This window comes from Protopterus annectens, chromosome 6.part1 (assembly GCF_019279795.1).
Source record: "Protopterus annectens isolate FY-2018-M chromosome 6.part1, PAN1.0, whole genome shotgun sequence".
NCBI lineage: Eukaryota > Metazoa > Chordata > Ceratodontiformes > Protopteridae > Protopterus > Protopterus annectens.
The window spans coordinates 404,379,574-404,396,244 of record NC_056738.1 but is presented as its reverse complement, the minus strand read 5'-3'; the positions used below and the strand labels follow the sequence as shown (position 1 = coordinate 404,396,244).

The window sequence follows — 16,671 nt, the reverse complement described above, 5'->3', positions numbered from 1 at the left end:
TTGTACAATTCAATTGAAAAACAAACAAATCTGTTATGGGAAAAATATAAAAAATAAAAAGTACAATAAGCTGATTGCATAAATGTGCACACCCTTAACCTAATACTTTGCTGAAGCATCTTTTGATTTAATTACAGCATTCAGTCTTCTTGGGTAGGAGTCTATCAGCATAGCACATCTTTACTTGGCAATATTTGCTCACTCTTCCTTGCAAAAGCGCTCCAAATCTGTCAAATTCAGAGGGCATCTCTTGTGCACAGCCCTCTTCAGGTCACCCCACAGATTTTCTGTTGGATTTAGGTCTGGGCTCTGGCTGGGCCATTCCAAAACTTCAATTTTCTTCTGGTGAAGCCATTCTTTTGTTGATTTGGATGTATGCTTGGAGTCATTGTGTTGAAATGTGAAATTCCTCTTCACCTTTCTAGCAGACGCGTGAAGGTTTTGGGCCAAAAGTGACTGGTATTTGGAACGGTTCATTATTCCCTCCACCTTGACTAAAGCCCCAGTTCCAGCTGAAGAAAAGCAACCCCAAAGCATGATACTGCCACCATCATGCTTCACCATGGGGATGGTGTTCTTTTGGTGATGCAAAGGGTTGTTTTTGCGCCAAACGTACCTTTTGGAATTGTGGCCAAAATTTCAACCTTGATTTGATGAGCCCATAATACATTTTCCCACATGCTTTTGGGAGTGTTGATGTATTGTTTTGCAAATTTTAGCCGGGCCTGAATGTTTTTGTGTGCAAGAAAAGGCTTCCGTCTTGCAACCCTACCCCACAGTCCAGACATATGGAGAATACGGGAGATTGTTGTCACATGTAGTAAACCACCAGTACTTACCAGAAATTCCTGCACCTCCTTCAGTGTTGCTGTAGGTCTCTTAGCAGCCTCCCTAATTTTTGTCTTGTCTTTTTATCAATTTTGGAGGAACGCCCAGTTCTTTGCAACGTCACTGTTGTCCCATATTTTCTCCACTTTTTGATGACTGTTTTCACTGTGTTCCATGGTATAGCCAATGCTGTGGAAATTTTTTTGTACCCTTCTCCTGACTGATACCTTTCAACAATGAGATCCCTTTGATGCTTTGTAAGCGCTATGCGAACCATGGCTTCTGCTGTAGCAGGCAACTGAGTTAATGTCAGGAAAATCCTACTAGGATAGCTGAACTTTATTTGGGGTTAATCAGAGTCGCTTTAATTGATTGCAGGTATGTATCTAAGAAGACTGAATGTTGTAATTAAATCAAAAAGTGCTTCAACAAAGTATTAGTTTAAGGGTGTGCACACTTAAACAACCAGCTTATTGTATGTTTTTTTTTAATTTTTTATGTGATTTCCTCTAACAGATTTATTTATTTTTCAATTGAATTGTACAGGTTATAGGTTACATTAAAGGTGGGAAAAGTTTTGAAATGATTTATTGTGGTCTCGTTTTCTTTTTTTTTAGATCACAAAAATCTGGCATTTTAACAGGGGTGTGCACACTTTTTATATCCACTGTATGTAACTGCCTCAGTGCCCAGGTTAGGTGAAAGCTGAAAAAGATCCTCAAGCCAACATACCTCCATGGTTAAAGAAAAAATGCTCCAGTCCTAGGCTACATCTTGTTCTAACAGCTTTCTTAGAGGAATAACTATCACAGATATATTAAATATTAACCTTCCAAGACAATGGGCCATTCCTATAACCTCTGCAATTGCTCATTAACTCAGCAGTTATCAGTTTCTTTTCACAATATTCTTGTTTCTGATCCTTCACCGACAAAGCATTGCTTATGTTACAACACTTTACAAACACTCAGTTAGTTTGCAACAGCTGTTGGAACACCTCTGGTGTTGATGAAACACAAATGGACGTCTAAGGAATCTGTAACGTCTTAATGGCAAACTAAATGTGCATAATTTAGAACTTTGTCCATCTAGCTTTATCTGAAAGGAACCCTAGTCTGCATGTAACACTGGATTTCATGTAATGTTCTCCTGACAAACTTCCTAAGCATAAACTATCACAAAGCATGACATTGTTATTGGAGAGTATTTGCATGATCTGCAGGACTGTGTCAGTTCACATACATTTCTTGTTTCCAAGTTGTGATTTTTTTTTTTTTTGCAATTCCTAGCAATTTACAACCTGAAAAACTAAAAATTATTACAATAATTTGCTTATAAGTGCTATAATTTAAAAATAAATCTTGTACTCATTTTTATATTAATAGGTCAGTAGCTTCTCACCCAGTGGCACCAACTCAAGGTTGCATTACATTAGCATGTACACAACCTTTTTCTGTGACTTCTAAACAGTCTAAAGATTTAGTGGTAGTTTTAGACAAAATATTTCAGTTTATACCTGTGTACAGTTTAAGGTCAACACTTTCCTATTCATTATCAGCATTTCTTACCAAGAATGCATGATATGATATGCATTCTTCTCAATACTTCAGAAGTATTTTCAGCTTCACTATTATCAACAATTTTCACTTTAGTATTATCTGTCAGGAGAGTTTATTGGCAATGTTCATAGTCATATTATTTCCCAAAGCGTGCAAACACTTGTCTTCTGCTTCAGCCGTGTATGATTCAAATGTGATCACTTAAAAACACTTCTACTTAGAAAACATTTCAGTGACATTGATCTTGACAGAACAGAGCAAAAACATTTTTTATATGTTGGGGTGTACCCCTCAGTACCTCCCCCAAACTCACACCAAAAAAAAAAAAAAAAAAAAAGAGAAAGAAGAAAGGAGAAGCTCCCCATAACACTGCAAATTGGTTTCAAACAATCACGGTTTTTGCTCCAATGCAAATGATTTAAAATTAACCACTCTGCGAGGAAACACAGGACAGATTTATTTTTCCTTTCTATACATCTTTGAAAAATGTTCTTTCCTAGCATAAATTTTTACAATATTTATTAAAAGAATAGCTTTTCATTTCCTGCCACATTACCTCTGTACCTCATCTACCTCTTTGCCTCATACTTCCTTTGGTTATAAACTGTTTGAATTTTTACTTTGTGACAAGTTATAATATTTTATTCTTTACTGTGGTAAAAAAAAGAATCTTTCACCATCAAACTGTAAATATTTGTGTATGGCTTATAAAAAGTAATTTGTATTGTTAATTTATTCATGTGGGCAAAAAGTCTTGTCTCATCAGTGTACGGCAATAATACCCCAAATGTGCAGTAGCAAACCCCTCTCAAATGCCCCAGGCAAAGTAATTAGAGCACTCCCCAACTGCTATGTTTTTTTTTAACTTAATAAACATTCATTACTTAATGTGACCACCACACAGAAGATAGGTAAAGAATTTTTATAATGGAAGCAGTTTCTGACTGGAGCAACTGGTGAACATTGTGCAACTGTGTCTTTACCGTGGCATTGACCCTGACAAGCTTTTGCTGTAGTGTTCCTGTGTGAGAGCATCACTATTCTCCAGTTCACTTAAAAAAAGATAATAAAGCAGCATAATTTGGATCAACTCACATTTTCTAGACAGTAAGTATGAAAAGCTTAATGTCCAATATGACTGTATTCCTCAATAATTTACAAGGAAATAATTTTTGAAGGAAAAGGCATACCTCTCAACTGCTATGACTTAGGCACAGCACTATGATTGTGGTCTTCAAATTTAGCCTTGATCCTCCTATATTTATTAATGTTCCTCATTAAAAAAAATCAGACCAGATTATGGGTACATACCTTATTAAATAAACTAAGCTTATGTAAAGACTCACTACCACTAATTATATACAGTCTAGTATATAAAGATTTTCTGTTGCTACAAATAAGAAAATACTTCTCTTTCTGACCCTCTACTGTAATTTTTTAAAGGCCAGAGATATGGTTTTGAATGACTGGAGGTTGAGATGTATGGGACAAGCCAAAATATTAGACAACAAGATCAGGGATAATCTACACAAAAACAGTTGACAGGTATGTTCCCAAGTCTTTTCTTACTATATGTGCTCCAGCACAGCACTTTTGCCGAGAGAACCTGTGTGCCTCATGGCAATAACATTACCAGCATACCCATACTCTCAAGGGTACCTCATTATGAGAGGCATTCCTCATTCTGAGCCTTAAAAGACAATGTTCCTTCCTGTTCCACATCCAACAGGTCTGTTACATATTCATCATTAAAGAGGTTGTGTGTTGGTAAAATTTTTGAGTTACCTCAAAAACACAAGGTACAGAGAGTTTGAATCTCACCTTTCAAAGGGAAATTGGCTAGGCATAAAATGGCCCAACATGGCAGCTAATGTAGTACTTACCTACGAACCTATGAAAAACTATTTTTAAATATCCATGGTAACCACGTTGTGAGCTTTCTAACTCAATGTATTTGTACTGTTAGTAAGTGTTCCTCATTTTGTCAATTTCTTCCACATTATGAGTGGTAGTATTCTACATTTGGGTGATGGAAGATTGAGAGATAAGAGCATACCTCTTGACTAATTTGCTCACAATGGATCAACAATGGCCAAAAATTAGCAGACTTTTTTAATATTATTATAAAGTACCAGAAAAAAATTATAAACAGAGCAAAAATTAAACAAAATTGGAGTCATTCTTCAAAAACATGGTCAGACACAGAGTGCCCCTCTTTCTGAATGTTAATTTAGATAGGTATTGACTATTCATGAAACCAAAACTATGGTCCAGGGGAACCAAAAAAAACAGGAACAGTGCAAAAAAAATTTCACCCCAATTGGATCGTCACTCCACATCTCAGACTATGAGCAAGGACACAAATAAAGGTCTAAAAGCCAAAATTGAATGTGTCTTGTGATGACACATGATACACTGTTAAGGACATACAAGCATATCACATGGCATTACTAAACCAATCAGAAAACTTCTTTGCTGTTAAACTATAACAAAATGTGTGTGTGTGATGTGTGTATATATATGCACACACACATATATACATATATATATACATATATATATATATATATATACATATATATATACATATATAGATAAGCAAAAAGAGATAGTAGGGAAAATCTAAACTGAAAAATGATGTAAAATTATTTAAAAAATAAAACAAATTGTGACTAAGTAAACTACATGTCAACTACAAATCAAAGAAAATTTGTAAAAGTGATTTACAAAAGGAAGAGAGAAATTCACCATAAACCTCTTTTGTAAGTGGTGTAAATAGGTTCAGACACTCAGTTTTAACCCATCCCCAGAGAAAATATGCTGGACAGAGATGTTAACTATATGGTATGCATTCCAGACCCTTTAGAGTATCCCCATTTCAGGGGATATAAAAGGATAGCCACCCAAACCAATGAGAAGGACGAGGGATAGTAGCATCAATATCAGGGCAAGGTATATCAAAATTTGAAAAGATACCACAGGACCCAAGGGATTGGCAGGGGGAAGATGAATTCATTTTATACCACATTTTCCCAAGGGAAATGACAGCATTCTATCTGAATACAGTGGATTGGTTTTAACATTTAATGATTTTTAAATATCTAACTACAATTCCCTGGAGATTGATTTACATCATTTTAACCTTTTTCACTTTTATACCAAGTAAAAACAATAGTTTGGTGAGTATTTTAATATAGATAAGAATTTTTACTAGAAAAATGAATTTAGCAGTTCCATCCAATAGGAAGGCATTACTAATAAAGAAATGTTTAAAAGGAGAATTACTTACAACCCCCCAACTCATCCACTGTTCAATGCATTTGAAAAAGCTTGTGAGATCAATATTTATAAATTTCTTCCAACCCACCCTTCTAGAGGATTCAAGAACTTGGGAAAGGATAAAAAGATATTATTAAAATCCTTTATGAAGAATAGACAGAGTCGGATTATGAAACCAGATAAAGGTGGAGGGTTGGTCATTTGTGAAACTACAGATTATATAGGGCAAATGTTTAATGTTTTGCATGATAGTAATACTTACACCTCTGTATCACAAAATAAAATTAACACTGCCCACAAAGGGACAGATTTATTTTTAGAAGATTGCCATTTACAAGGGCTTGTTTCAAATCATCTGTATGAATTTTTACTCAATAGATCCCCTTTAACATCAACAATTTTTGGTACACCAAAAGTTCTTCAGAATATTTATAACCCCCCCCCCCCCCCTTGAGACCAATCCTTTCAACCCAGGGTTCTAAGACTTATCCTCTGGATGTTTATATCAATCATCTTTTAAACCCTTTTTATTTCAGCACACCACACACATCTTAAGAGATTCATGAGACTTTTTAGGGTGAATTACACATGAATTATGGAATGATTATTTTTTTTTAACTACTGATGTAGTAGATTTGTTCAAACACATTCCCAGGGAGGAAGGAATGGAGATGTTTAATGCTGCCCTTATTTTTTGAAACACAAAGAGATTTTTTTAGTGATGAATGTGATGGAATTAGTCTTGTCCAGCAATTGCACTTATTTTAAAGGGGAAACATACAGACTAAACGAGTTGCAGTGGGGCATTATGACCCCATGTTATGCTAATCTTGTGATGAGGTAATGGGAAGTAAAGTATTTATTCCCTTAAATTATTTTCTTATCATTAAATTTATTTAAGGTTCTTGGATGATCTCTTTATTACTTGTCAAAACACATCAATTTATGGATTACATTTATAATAACACTATGTTTTTAAAATGCCCTTCCTCTTTTAATTGAGAGACTATTAATTATTTAGATACATTCATTTACAAGGGCAAGGAAGGCTTTGAATCTTGTATATTTAGAAAGCCTGGCTTTTCAAACACATACTTGCATTTTAATTGCTTTCAACCATTCTATTATAAACAAAATTTGGTGAAGGGACAGCCTGTTAGAATAGCAAAAATGACATCTAACAAAGGCTAATTTTTTAATCGAGATAGACAAATTAGAAAAACATGTTTTTTGAAAGGGGGTATCCACAATTCCTAGTTAAAATGATAAGTCAGGAGATTATTGATGGATGGGGCATTAAATATATACCCTTACTAGGACAAGGTTTAGAGAACCCAACAACGGACAGCCATGGAAGGAATGGCATGGGGCTTATTAAAACTGTAAGTTTAGAAGAGGCAGACAAATTTGAAAGAGCCTTTGTCATTCCTTATAGTGTGTGCATGGAAAGAGCCTTTGTCATTCCTTATAGTGTGTGCATGGATAAAATTAAAGTTCAGATTAGAAACAATTAGATGATACTTCGAGGAAATGATTCCCTCTATAAGTTACTGGGTGATTCGCCAATTTTTTTTTTTGCAAGATAACTGTCAATTTTAAGAAAGCCCTAGACAGACATGGAGGTTATGGACATTCTATAGCCACTACTGAGGAGAAAAAGAAGGGTACCAAACAATGTGGTAGGTGTAGGCAGTGTGATTATATTACAACAGACAACAAATTTATCTTTTGAATATTTACACAACCAAAAGAAAATCACATCTTCATATGGGAAATCCAATAGCAGTGGCTTAGTATACATAGTGAGATGTACAACCTGCCCAGCATTTTATATAGGGAAGTCAGAAAGACTTTTGAAAAAATAATTTATGAGCACTGTTATAACATTCAGAAAGGAAATTTAAACAGTGCTGTCTAAAAACACACTATTATATATAATGGTTTCAAAAAATGTTCTGTTTGGCATCCTGGAAGTGATCCCATGAGACTCCAGAGGAGGTACATGGGAGATAAAAATACAGTACAGAGAATTATATTAGCAATTTAAGCTAAATGCTACAGTTTTTCCTGGAATCAATGACTTTATATCTATAGTTCCTGTACTCAAGTTAAGGGCAGCCAAATCAGGAGTTGGTCAGTTTATTAAATAATAAATTAAATAATTAATATACTACCCATAAATTGCTGTAGGGTTAAAAAATTCTAATAAATCTGGAGTGCATCTTATTATTCCTAGCACATACTAGTACCTCAGTTAATTTTCATATGAATGGCTTTAACATTAGCTACTGTGTGATGTATTTTTCACCACTTGCAAAAATGGGTTCATGGTAGATTCCTCTTTTCCTTCTATGAATCTCTTTTACAGTTTTACTTTAAGATTTGAAGTTCACATGTAGTACTTAGTTCACAATTTGTTGTTGACATTTTATTTTTTTTTTAAATAATTTTACATCTTTCAATACAGATTTTAAGTTTAGGAATATTACATGTTGTTATAGTTTTTAACAGCAAATGAGTTTTTCAATTGTTTTAGTAATACCATGTAATTTGGTTCACTCATTTTAAAAAAGTGGCTTGTAGATTTGAGGTTTTATTCTGAGGAAGTTCTGAGAGCATTTTGGACAAAAGTACATGTGAATGAAGTGTTATGTGCTTAACAGTGTATTGTGAGTCATCATAATTTTGGCTTTTATACCTTTATTTGGGTCCCTGCTCGTGTTCTGCGGTGTGGAGTGACGATCCAACAGCGCTATCCGTTTTTTGGAGCATTCACAATAAACTATTCATCACTCCTCTCCACCATGTACACATTCATTAGCTACTATCTTCTTAATCAAAGTTAATTTATACATGACGCAACAGATTTGTACCTGTTAATCATGTTAGAAACGCCCCAACATGGCAAACTGAAGGGGATACAGTGCTCCACATTTATGTCCAGTGTAACACCCTGTAACCAACAGTTAAAAAAATGTAATTCAATGCTATTTTGAGACAAATTCATAAAATTAACCACTATTAGACTGTATTACCTAATGTCTGCTCTTTCACTTCTCATAGCGCTCAACCTTCCCGTTCCAAAATGAGGAGCACTACTTCTCATAATGCGGAACACTTACCAACAACTTTCAAATAGGAAAATTACATGATGATTAAATTGTGTGTATACTTATAAAGCTTCTTTTGATGAATTAATGAGTCAGTATCATTTACTTTGGGTATCAGTTTGGGTATCAGTTTAAAAAATTCCCAACACAATGTGTGACACCCTTTCAACACAGAGTTGCGATGAACATGGACTTTAAAGGGACAGTCCCAGGGATTTTTGTTTTGGTTCAGCCTTTGTTTACATTTCAGGTTTGCCTTTCTGAGCATGCTCACATTTGGCTGGGGGGGACAGTGCCTGAATGAAGTTTCAAAGGTGTTAGCCAAATTCCATCTCAAATTGCAGTTGTATTGACAATAGCTCTCCCTCGGAGCCATTCATTAGTTTAATCTGTCCATTTTACCATTGAGAAAAGTAGCCTTTCAGGTATTTTATGACCTGACTACTGCTGCTGCTACTCTAGAAAGCACATCAGTAACGCAAGGCTTTTAAAACATTAGTAAACAGAGTTTTTTGTTCCTTTCATTTCATATTTTATTCTGTGGTGACTGAATCCTGGCCATCTACAACAATTTTACAACATGGCTTCTAAGCATCTGAGTCAAGCAAATGTAGTGGAAACCATATTTCTCTTTCTTTCATGTTTTACTATAATATGATCTTTGAATACTAGACTGGTGTAGTGACGTGACTTTCTGACCTATTAGTAATTCCATAGAAAGCAAGTGTATGACAGAAGGTTGGAGCTTTAGTAGACACACTCTTCTGTCCCTTTTTCAGTTTCTAGTTTGATATGTGCTGACTTCTGAATACTAAAAGACAAATGCACAATTTTTTTATGAGCTGGCTGCTTGTACATCTGTAGAAGCTTGAGTGATGCAAAATTTAAAAGTTAGTATACACTGTCTTTCGGCTCTTCCCGTTTAGGGGTCGCCACAGCAGTCCGGTTCACTAATGATTGCAATGAATTTTTATAGTGTCAAGTTGCCAGCCTGGCACCCAACCTTCAAGGAAGGCACACCCACGCACGCAAGCACCTACTTGCTTGTCTTTTTAAGAGAATTTGACCGCGGGGAGGACATACGGACTCCGCACAGAAGGCATGCCGGCCGAGAATCGAACCGAAGAGCCTCTGGCACAGCTTTCTTTACTTTAAATTTGAGCCAGGAGCAGTGGGCATAGTTTCCCAATTCAATGCAACTTGGAGAGGAACACACTTCCAAAGACTTGTTTATCCTAGGAGCTGAAACAAGACTGAAGCTGTGGATTTACAGGATATTTAAAAGTACAATGACACTCTGGGTAGGAATGAAAGTGACATGTCAAAGTGGGCGTGACTTCTGTCAATTTAACTGAGACCCTAATGTTAAACACTGGGATTATCCCTTTAAGACTCAAAATAACACTCGTAAGGAGGTATCCTTGGTTGGGGGGGGGCTTCAATTATATAGAATTTCAATTCGCAAAAATGATAAAGGAAGTGCCAAACCACACTTGTACGTATACATCACCCTTGAAATAAATTATGCCAGTTTTTTTTTTCCTTTAAATGACTGGATTACAATCCAAACGACGCAGATTAAACAACATTAGAGGTTAAACTGATCTAGAATTGGGCGTCTCCTTTTGGTATACAGCATGTAGTCTCAACCAAACCTGAACCCACAGACTGACAGTTTAATATCAACAACTGTACACATTTAAGAATACATATCCACAAATAATCATGGCGAATACGTATACTGTATACTGATTTACAAAATAAAGTGAAAGTTTCAATACACGTCTGAAATATATAGCAGCAAACTATGCGGTCAGGTGGGCAACGCATTAAACTAGTATGCTTAAACAGACTAAAAATAATGTCGAAAATAAAATCGTTACAAATGTTTAGGCGCCAGTAATGGGTAATAATTGGTGTACTCTTTTTACTTCGCTTTTGTATTTGACATTTAAATGCGCTTGAGTTGGGTTAAGTGCATTTCATTACCTACGTCCGCATTTTTGTCTACGCCTCAATGACTATTAAAACGTCAATACAATTCTTTTGAGTAGAACACTGTTTCAATAAATAACTGTACTTACCAAATTAGGCACATGTGTAAAGAGAAGGTATACAATCCAATTGAGTGACCGAAACAGACGTCGGCTTCTTCCCAAACAATGTTAATAATACAGATCTCCAAGGCCTGTTTAAATCCCTGACATTTTTAACGAGTTTTTTTCAAAAATGATGTAAGTTTCGGTTTCTTTTCACGAAACAGAAACACCCTCGGTAGTACTAATAACTATCAAACAAAGAAAAAAAAGAGGGATTCCCTACTGGATTTACACAAACTTCAGAGGCAGATGACAAATAAAAGGAACTTAGAAACGTTAGAGGAAGCAGTTTAAAATACCTTCCTCCTCACACATTATTATGTATGTATGATTCTATTTGTTTAAAGGTGACGGGTTTGGAGTCGGAGAAGCCATGCTCAAAATTCTCTCTGCAGGAAACATTGCAAAAGTATATAAAGGGCAATAATAGTAAACTTATAACAACAGAGATTCAAAGTAGCTTAAGCTGTATTGGGGTGATTACCGTAGTTTAGAACGACTGGGAGGTGGAAGCATAAATGTCCCTGATTTTGACTCAAATTTCATCTGTCCCTTTTAATCCCTCCTGACGCTGTTGACTTTTGGAGGAAAGGTAGTGAATTTTACTCCATGAATAATGGCAATAATTAAGAATTATAGATTTCCTACTGTATTAGTTGTTTGGAAAAAATAAAATAAAGAATTATTATTGAAAAAAAAAAAAAAAAAGAATTATAGATTTCCTTTACATCACAAAATGTATATTAATTAACATTATTTTATTTTGCCAATGTCTCAAGTTAATAGTATTAATATTTAAAAAATATCCCTATTTTTCCATTATTTTTTTTCTGGGTTTGTCCCTGATTGGTTGAGAGCTATGGAAGGAAAAAGGGTCCAGGAGCCCGGGAGAATTGCCTAGGGAAGCCTGTCGTAGACCTGGAGAAGGAATGTAGGGTTAAAGTGTAAAGCCTGACCTAGACCTGGAGAAGGAATGTAGGGTTAAAGTGTAAAGCCTGACCTAGACCTGGAGAAGGAATTTAGGGTTAAAATGTAATGCCTGACCTAGATCTGGAGAAGGAATGTAGAGTTAAAGTGTAATCAACTACTCCCAAGATACTCAGTAAGCAAAACCTGACTATATGGCGATTATGCATGTCATACCTCTCAACCGTCCCCGATTTTGACTCAAATTTTAGCTCTGTCCCTCTTAATCCCTCCTAAAACTGATGACTGTTAGAGAAAGGATTGTGAATTATACTTAATAAATAACAATAATTGGAGTTACACACTTTTTTACTTCAAAAATGTATAATAATTTATATTTTCTTATTCTGTCGATATCTCAAGTTAATTCTTGTAATATTTTGAAAGTGTGTCCCTGATTCTGGTGAGATTTGTCCCTGATTGGTTGAGAGCTATGCATGTAAAACGATTGCAAACTGTTTCCTAGCTAAAAGATGGCTCTTCCTGTTCCAAATGTAAAAAAAAAAAATTACAATCAAACCCTGTTCCTCTGAATCTGTCACATTATCTCAAGTTTTGTAGCTGCTTTTAGCATATGGGATTTACACAAGTTCTCACATCTTTATATTTAATTTTCTTAGTGCCGGCAATTTGAAATATTTTCATGCATAACAAGCCAGTCTGATGTGTATAACTTTAATTTTTTTGTATACTTGCCTACTACAGGTGAACTTATTTTGGTCTTTAATTTCTTAATTGAATGCATAAAAGTATTCTGCCGAATCATTCTTTTAATTTCTACAGTTTTAAGTGCTCCTTGTGATTTTTCTTCTCTGCTGAGAAATAGTTTTGGCTCTCCATAGGTTCATAGGTTCATAGGTTCATACTAGGCTATCTGCCCTAGGGCATTTATAAGCCTAGCCCAAAGTTTTGTGGCTTTCACCACCCCTTAAGTTTGAAGGATACTATGCCCATTATTTTGCCGTGCCTCTGTCCAGCAGTGACACTGAGGTGATCCCCAGGGTAAACCTGCAATCTCCCATCCATTGGTCAAGATTTCTCTTGAACAAAGCCAGCGAGGTGCTCTGCCTCACATGTTCTGCCTCATTTGTTCCACAGCATAGGGAGTCTCTGGGTGATGAATCTGTCCCTCCAACACGTCCTATTTATAACCGTGTTAAGGTTTAAGTCTCTTGCTCTTGTAGTTCTGATGGATTTAGATTTTTTGAGGTGGAGCATGTTCATTAATTCCGGGTTGGACATGGCCTTGTATGTCAGGCACAGGTCACCTCTGAGCAGACGGTATGCGACTGAATAGAGCTGGAGTTCCTTCAGTCGGGCAGCATAAGACATATTTTTGAGACCCTTTATCCTTTTGGTGAGGAACTTTTGGGGCCTTTACAATTGCTGCAGGTGTCGGGTAAGATACATTCCGAATGGGGCATTGTACTCAATCATTGGTCTGATGAGTGATGAGTATAGGGGAACAATGACCTCCCTTGATCTAGATGTGAATCCCTTCATGATCAGGTGGGCAATGTAGAAGGTCTTCCTAACTACTTTGGCAACGTGAGTGTCAAACGAAAGGTTACTGTCAACCTGGTTCCCCAGATCCCTGATAACCTCTTCTGTGCTTAGTGGATTGCCAACAATATGGTAGCTAGGGGTAACCTTGTTTTTCCCGAAGGGTATGACTATGCATTTTTTGGCGTTTAACTTTAGGCCATGGCTCTGGCACCAGTTATCCGTTTCTATGAGACCCTTCTGAAGGATATCTGTGTCTGATGTGTTTTCAACTATGGCGCCCAGTTTGCAGTCATCTGCAAACTTTGTCAGCCATAATCCTCCTGTGTTTGCCTGTACTTCTGAAAAGTAGATGCCGAACAAGAGGGGGCCCAGGACTGAGCCCTGTGGGACACCACTTGTGACCGGCTTGGAGTCTGACATGGCGCCAGCAACTCTGACCCTGTGGGTTCTGTCACTTAGCCAGTTTGCAACCCATCTTGTGACGTATGGGTTTACATTTAAGCTGGTGAGTTTTTCAATGATACCCGAGTGGGGTATTGTGTCAAAAGCTTTTGCAAGGTCAAGGTAGGCTGTGTGGACTGCCTTGCCCTCATCAATGGCCTTGGTGACTGTTTTGAAAAAGTCAACCAAGTTTAAAAGGCATGATCTGCCCTTGACAAAGCCAAACTGGGTTGGATCCAATGTCTGTAAGTCCCCTATGTCTTTATTTATGAGTTCCATTATGATCCTCTCCATAGCTTTGCAGACCAGGCTTGTTAAGCTGATGGGCCGTAATTTCCAGGGTCAGTGGAGGCACCGCCTTTGTGAAGTGGGACCACAGTTGCCGTACGCCACTCCTTGGGTACGTATCCTGAGGTGAGGCTAAGATTAAACAGCTGCCCTAACTGCGGGTTTAATTCCTCATTGAGTTCGTGGAGCACACAACCAGGGACACCATCTGGTCCCATAGATGCTGTGTTTTTCACCTTGGAGAGAGCAGTTTTCACCTGAGCATTTGAGATGTTTGGGGGCTACAATCTGCTGGTATAGATATCTCTCCTTTTGGGGGGGAGAAATTTGCACTGAACCTGTCAGCCAGTATGTTGGCAATGTCTGTTGGTTCAGTGATTTTTACATAATTTTGAACTAATTCTGAGCATATCTGGGAGTTTCCTCCCAGGTTTCTAACATAGCTAAAAAAGGCCTTATGATTGTCTTTTGAGTCCTTAGCGATTTTTCTCTCAAAATTTGCCTTGGATGATTTTATGAGTGATCGTAGTTTTTTACTTATAATGATCAAGGGTGTCTTCCCTTTTAAGGATTTTGCTCTATCTTGTAGTAGCTTTCTCCTTTTATTGTAGAGCTTGTTTATGGCTGGGGTCCACCAGACTGGGCGCTTGCCTTTGGTGCAAAGAGTCTTTGTTTTGTTTGGGATTGCCTGATCCATGCAGTCCTGGAGGTGCTGGTAGAAGGCATTTGTAAGTGATTCAGCGGCTTGGGTAATGGTTTCCGCTGGCTCGGGGGCCTTGAAGAAAACCACACCAGTCTTAAGAAGTGTGAAGTCGGCTTTTGAGAAGTTCTTCACTGTGGTCTTTTTTATCTGGGGTGGGGGCGGGATGTGGACTTCCAGTGAGATTAGTTTATGATCTGATCTCACCAATGAGGGGTACACTTCCGGTGCTGAACATTGTATCCCCATGTTCGTAATGATGAGATCTAGTATGTTTTCTCCTCTTGTGGGGATGGTGACTAGTTGTTCCATGGCATTAGAGTTTATGAACTCTAGGAACCTTTGAGCTAGAGTGTTGGGGCTTGAGTAATGATCCCAGTCTATATTCGGATAGTTGAAGTCACCTAATATGATGGTGTTTGGAGATACATTTATCCCCTCCAGTGTTTTCAGGAAAGCTGTGTGAGGTTCCTGAGTTTGAGAGGGTGGCCTGTAACATGCTACAAATTGCAGAGCAGTCTTGCCTACGGTTAATTGCACCTGGATGGTCTCCGATGCCTCGTGCGTTGCCACCAACCTGGAGGTGTGGGTATCCTTGATGAATATGGATACCCCCCCTCCTTTCTTGGTGTGGTCCGGATTTTGGGGCCGGAATGCATGATATGAGGTAAAACCGGATAGTGCCGGGGTGCTCTCAGGAGCCTTGAACCAGGTTTCAGTCACACCACAGACATTGATGTTCTCCATACTGAGAAGGGCTTCGAATGCGTGCATCTTGAGGTTGAGACTTCTGGCATTGAGCAGCATTACCCTTAGTTTTTTTTCTTTTTTGTGTTCTATGGTGGTAGGTTTAGAATTTGAGCCTTGCCTAAAAAAGGCACTATGGGGGTGGCAAGAGCCTTTGCCAATATCCGGAAGCCTAGGGGTGACAGGTGCAAGCCGTCCCTTGCAAAGCAGCGTGGCTTGTCCAGCATGTCATCCCAGGCAGACAGACATTGGATCCCCTTTGAATGACACCAGAGATTAAGCCAATTATTAAAGCTGAGCATCTTGTCTCTGTGTTGTGGCATCATTCTTGGTGAAGGTAGGATACTGCTCAAGGTCAGGGTCATACCTGCCTGGGCTACATAATCAGAGAGCTCCTCTATGTCTCTTTTCATGTAGTCCAGGGAGGTACGTCTCAGGTCATTCACACCAGCATGGACAATGACTGAGTCATACTTGTACTTGCTGTTGAGTGACCTGAGTGCTTGCGTTATGTGGCGGATTCTAGCGCCCGACAGGCAGCTTACTGTGACCTTCTCCTTACTCAATCTGGTGAGTGGGATGTCAGTGTGTCTGACTATGTAGTCACCTATGACGAGTGTGTCTGGCATTGTGTTTGGCCATAAGGGCTGTGACTGTTTGGCACACTGACTTTGTGGTCTATGTGTTGCATGTGTTGTGTCCTGAGGTGGCAGTTGTTTGGGTGTCTGCTTTGGTGGCCTCTGCTGTTTTGGTAGATTTTTGATCAGAGCCTCCGAGTATGTCTTTGTGTGTTTATGTGTATGATTTGAAGTTGTGATAGTACTATGTGAGACTGGGTTTGTGGTGTGTGTGGTTACCTTCTCCTCCTGTCTGGTCTTGCCAGTCCTATGTTGAGAGAGCTCAGCCTCCAGTTTGGCTATATAGTTGCATCTCTCGCATGTATTTGTGTTTTGTGGGAGAAGGAGAGGGTTGTCTGTGTACATGAGGCAATTGTAACATTGCCTCAATATTCCCAGATTCACCAGCTGAGCAGGAGAGGACGCTAGCAACTGACCCCTTGACATGCTAGAAGGAAAAAACAAAAACTTTATGTAATTGAGTTTGAAAAGACTTCAGGGGATGTGGGTGATCGAAAAAGGGGTTTTAGG

General features: G+C 37.9%; 1 protein-coding gene across 2 annotated transcripts in view; it reads right to left on the bottom strand.

The window, feature by feature from the left end:
* CFLAR (CASP8 and FADD like apoptosis regulator) overlaps positions 1 to 11,302 on the bottom strand; it is a 764,637-nt gene extending 753,335 nt beyond the window's left edge. For both annotated transcript variants that reach the window (XM_044075821.1, XM_044075822.1), the window contains exon 1: positions 10,861 to 11,302. The gene's annotated coding sequence lies outside the window, so the exon portion shown is untranslated. The remainder of the gene's footprint in view (positions 1 to 10,860) is intronic.
* Between the last annotated feature and the right edge of the window lie 5,369 nt (positions 11,303 to 16,671).